We start from the raw sequence: 5,673 nt of genomic DNA, 5'->3' as shown, positions 1-5,673 counted from the left end.
CTTATCAAGAATACCAGCAATAGTAAGTGTTGGCAAGGATGTGGGAGGAAAGGTACACTCATACATTGCTGGTGGAGCGCAAATTGGTTCAACCAATTTGGAAAGCATTATGAAGATACCTCAGACAACTTGGAATGGAACAACCACTTGACCCAGCTATCCCATTCCCCGGTCTATACCCAAAGGACTTAAAATCAGCATACTACAGTGACACAGCCACATCAATGTTTACAGCAGCTCAAATCACAATAGCTAAACTATGGAACTAATCTAGATGTCCTTCAACAGATGAATGGATGAAGAAAATGTGGTACATACACAAAATGTAATATTACTCAGCCTTAAAGAAGAATGAAATTATGTCATTTGCAGGTAAATGGATGGAACTAGAGAATGTCATGCTAAAGAAAATAAGCCAATCCCCCAAAAACCAAAAGCTGAATGCTTTCTCTGATAAACAGATACTGATCCATAGTTGGGGGGGTAGGGAAAAATGAAGGAACTTTGCTTTAGGATTGAGGAGAGGGAAGGAGTTGCAGGGATGGGAAGACAGTAGAATGAGACAGACATTATTACCCTATACAGCCAAAGGCATGAGAAGTTGTGCTCCATTTGTGTACAATACATCAAAATTCATTTTACTGTCATGTATAACTAATTACAAATTTTAAAGTATGAAAATCAATTAATTAATTAATTAGTTAATTGATTAAAAGAGCCCTCACACCTATCTTCACTTTTCTCTTATCACTCCTACTGTCTTCACTTAGAATATACTCACTTCTCCGGAACTCCGCGCAGCGGCTGGGCTGCCAGACCCAGGGGTCGGTGCCACTATGTCAGTCACCGGGAAGATGTTTCCTCGGCGATGGGCCAACTCTGAGTAGGAGGAAGATGAGCAGGATTTGGAGGCGGTTCGGCTAAAACTGGAAGAGGCCCGGGAGGTGCAGAACTTGAGAAAGAGGCCCAACTTGGTGAGTTCTGCTGCCCTGCTGGTGGGAGAGAATGTAAAGAAGAGACCACATGAGTGGATGATCCCTTTCAGATGAAGACAGGCGACAGGCGGTATGGTGGACATGAAGTAATTGAAGGAAAGGGGGAAAGATTACTGAAGAGGAGGACGTTCATCTGGGTACATCGTTTTCTGCAGAAACCAATTGGAGGGATGAAGATGCAGACATGATGAAGTACATTGAGACAGAGCTAAAGAAGAGGAAAAGGATTGTGGAACATGAGGAACTGAAAATCAAGCCAAAGAATGCAGAGGGCTGTCTATATGAACTTCCTGAAAACACCCGCGTGTCCTCTGCAAAGAAGACTGAGGAGATGCTTTCCAACCAGATGCTGAGTGGCATCCCCCAAGGTGGACCTGGGCATAGATGATATTTAAAAAATATCATTTCCACGGAGGATGCCAAGGCTCGCCTGCTGGCAGAGCAGCAGAACAAGAAGAAAGACAGTGAGACATCCTTCGTGCCCACGAACAAGGCTGTGAATTACGTGCAATACAACCGATTTTATCATGAGGAGCTCAATGCTCCCATCTGGAGAAACAAAGAGTCCAAAGCTCGGCCCTTGCGAGTGGGTGACACTGAGAAGCCAGAGCCTGAGCCGTCTGCTCCTAACCGCAAGCATCCTGCTAATGAAAAGGCCACTGATGACTACCACTATGATAAGTTCAAGAAGATGAACAGGCGGTACTGAGACATCGGGGAGGGGTCACTAACTAGCACACGCCGCCGCACCCACCCTGCTACAGAAGGCCTGGGCGGTCCCTGCTGGGCAGGCTTGGTGCCGCTGCTTCCTACTGGCTTTCAAGGACTGAATTTGTGACTTTTTGAAACAGAATTGGGTAGTTTTCCTATATGGGGGCAAACTGTTCCTATGAGCATCATTAAATCTTGTTTGTAAATGGAAAAAAAAAAGAATATATTCACTTCTCCAATTTATAACTTTAGCAGCCCTGGATCTTCCTGGCAACCATTCTTTTCATTCAGTCTGTCTTCTATAATGCCATCAGAATTACCTTTCAAGAATACAAATCTTAAAACACTCTCACTGTCCATACAGAATATAATTCAAATATTTTAGCGTACACTTGAGAACCATCAGAATCTTGTCGTTATCTAGCTCTGTGGCCTCAACTCCTACCCTTTCCTCAATGCCCCCACTCAGTTATTCCCTCCCATACAGTCTTCTTTCTGGCCACATGGGAACTACTATTCATCTACTTACCCTTCTAATACCATATATTTTCATAATTGCATGCTGTGCTTAAGATAAAAGTCTGAGAAATACTAAGGTTCTGTAAAATGTCAGATGGGTTCTAAATAAAGTAGCAATACTTTCCTGTTAAACTGTGAGTGTGTGTATAGCATTTCAAACAAATTTATATAGTTGTTCTTGAGTGAATTGTTAGTCTGCTTTAAGAAATACTGTGCCATATGAAGAATGTCATTAGAAAGTAATACATACATGAATTTGTGAATCGGCTTTAGTTTTTTGGTGTGTGTATGTGTGTGTGTGTGTGTGTGTGTGTGTGTGTGTGTTTCAGTACTGGGGATTGAACTCAGGAGCACTTGACCACTGAGCCACATCCCCAGGCTTATTTTGTATTTTATTTAGAGAAAGGACCTTACTGAGTTGCTTAGCACCTCACTTTTGTTGAGGCTGGCATGAGCCACAGTACCCAGCTCTGTTTTGTTATTTAAAGAGTGTATTAACAGTCATCTCACATATAGAATATTTACTGTTTATGTTGGGTATCTTGAATTTTCATTTCAGCATATGTTTGTCATACTATAAAATGTTTATTTGTGTATATGTCTTAACACAAAAATTAAAATTAATTACCCTGTGAGACTGCAAATTTTGCTGTGTTCTTTAAACTAAACACAAAATGTCTCATGAACTCTAGCTGGTATTGTGTTAATTCATTTTGATTTTAAAGTGTTTTCCAAATTTTGATTAATTGGAGTAAATTAAACTTACATTTTTCTGTTCATTACTATACTCTTAAGAGCAAAGAAGCAATTCATGATTAAGAAAAAATATTCTCAATATACATGTTGACAAAGGATTCATATCCAGAATGTATTAAAAAAACTAAATTTAATCAAGAAAAAGACAGCAGAACAGAAAAAAATGGCAAAAGGTTTGAACAGATGCTACACAAAAAGAATCCCAAGTGCCCATAAAGAAATGAAAAAAAATGAACTTCATCAGAAAAAAAAATGCACATGAAAAATCACAATGAGAGAACACTATAGACTTATCAAAAAAAGACTTAAAATCAGAAAATATTAAATGTTGACAAGGATATGAAACAAAACAATTAAATATTGGCCACGGGAGTATAAATGGGTATGACCACTTTTCAAAACTACTTGGAAGTATTATATAACGCTAAATATCCCACTCATAAGTATACACCCAACATATGTGCTTATGTTTGTTCACTGAATGTTTTGTATCTGAATGTTCATAATAACATTATTTGTAAAAGCTCCAAACTGCAAACTAATCAAATACTCAACAAAAGAATACATAAACAAATCATAGTATGTTCCACCAGTGGAATGCTAGAGGGCAATGAGCATGAATGATCAACTATTATATTTAACAACATAAGTGATTTACACATAATTCTGGGCAAAAGGAACCAGATACTAGTTAATACTGAAGTATCATTTCATTTACATAAAATTCAAAAGCAGTGCTATGCTGTGTGCATACACAAATATGAAACAAAACCCAACATTATGTACTACTATGATGCATCATTTCCTTTTTAGGAAATAAAATTAATTGTAAGAAAATATACAAAAGCAAGTGAAACTAATCTATGCTATTAGAAGCCATGATAGTAGTTTCTCTTGATGGGAAAAGGGAATAGTTACTAGACAGGAGCATGAGGGCATTTTGAGTATAGTTCTGTTTCTTGATTCAGCTTCAGGGTTTTGTGGTAAGAGCTCTCCCTGAACAAAGAGGAAACTATGTGAGGCACTTAGTAGCTATGTGCTTATGTGTTCCCAGAACAAAAAGAAGGTGATATGGCATATTCAGTGTACATACACAACTCTGTCATAACTCTGCCATAACTCTGCCACAACTCTGTTATGCACAACACTGTCACAAAGTAATACTTAGAAAATACAAAAGCAATAGAGATAAATACCTTACATTCATAATGGAATGAAATTAGAAATCAATGATGAGATTAAAAAAATAGAAACCATTCTTAACATCTGGAGATTGAATAGTATACTTTTCAATGATGACTGGATAGCAGAAGAAATCAGGGGAGAAATAAAAAAAATAAATATAAAATATAAATATAAAAATATAAATATAAAAAAAATATTTAGAGGTAAATGAGAACAATGGTAAATATATCAAAATCTCTGGGACTATGAAGTTGGTTCTAAGAGGAAAGTTTATAGCATTGAGTTCATTAAAAGAATAGGCTTGGTTGCCAGCCTATGGCACTATTGGGAAAGGATAGAAAATTTAGGAAGTCAGGAGAAGTTAAGTCATTGAGCATATTCATTGAGCATATGCCCTTTCTTTTTTTTTTTAAATCATTTAGTGTTTCAAATGTTTTTAATGTATAAATTATAACAAAGGAAAAAGAATTTTCAAAACCTTTAGTCATTAAGTACTGAATTTTCTCAAGTTTCCTATCAAAGACATTCATTTTTTGCCTGCTTTCATATACATATTCTTTAATTTATTCTAATTTGTTATATATGACAGCAGAATGCATCTAGAGCACAATTTTTCATATCTCTGGTTGTACACAATGTAGTCACACCATTCATGTCTTCATACATGTACTTAGAGTAATGATATCCCTCACATCCCACTGCCTTTCTTATCATCATATCCTCTCCCTTCCCCTCCCTCCCCTTTGCCCTATTTAGAGTTTGTCTATTCTTCCCATGCTTCCCCGCACACACATTCCCATTAGGAATCAGCATCCTTATATCAGAGAAAATATTTGGTATTTGGTTTTCCTTTCTTTATTTTTGTTTGCTTCTTGGCCACCATGAAGTGAGCAGCTTTGTCCCATCATCTACTCCCAGCAATGATGTTCTGCCTCAACAAAGGCCTCAAAAAAATGGAGCAAACCAACCATGAACTGAAACCCTGAGCCAAAATAAATCCTTTTTAAGTTGTTTACCTCAGGTGTTTTGTCACAGTGATGGGATGCTGACCAACATACTCCCCCTGGCTCCAAACATTCAAGTTTCTGTTAGTGCTTTCTCTACACTGTAACTTTATCACCATGTGCAGCACAAGATTCCTAATTGCTTCAGGAAGTAAATGTCTAACAAAAAAAATCATTACCTCTCAATGTCCTTTTGTGATTTCTTTTACTCCAGAAGATAGAAATATATCAATATGAAATAAATACCCAGTAAATAACTTTGTAATCTATTTTAATTTCCTAGATATCCTCAGTCCTTTAGGCAGATAAAATCTCCCAGAATACTAATACCAATTAACTGATAAAAAGATAAAAATCCTCCCCCGCTCCCCCAAAAAAGACACAAAGATTTGAAAGTGACTCATTAAATGGTCATTTATTTTCTTTTAATTCTAAACAAATACATTATGTGCTAGGTGTATTCTTATGGAATGAGAGAACTGAGCAGAAGCCATTTGTATGAC

At 37.1% G+C, this 5,673-nt stretch overlaps 1 pseudogene; it reads left to right on the top strand.

Moving 5' to 3' along the window:
* Positions 1–836: 836 nt before the first annotated feature.
* Positions 837–1,704, top strand: LOC144375305 (splicing factor C9orf78 homolog pseudogene; annotated as a pseudogene).
* Positions 1,705–5,673: the final 3,969 nt, after the last annotated feature.

This window comes from Ictidomys tridecemlineatus, chromosome 2 (genome assembly GCF_052094955.1).
Source record: "Ictidomys tridecemlineatus isolate mIctTri1 chromosome 2, mIctTri1.hap1, whole genome shotgun sequence".
Lineage (NCBI taxonomy): Eukaryota > Metazoa > Chordata > Mammalia > Rodentia > Sciuridae > Ictidomys > Ictidomys tridecemlineatus.
The sequence above is the reverse complement of the archived record's forward strand: the minus strand, read 5'-3'. Positions and strand labels throughout refer to the sequence as shown.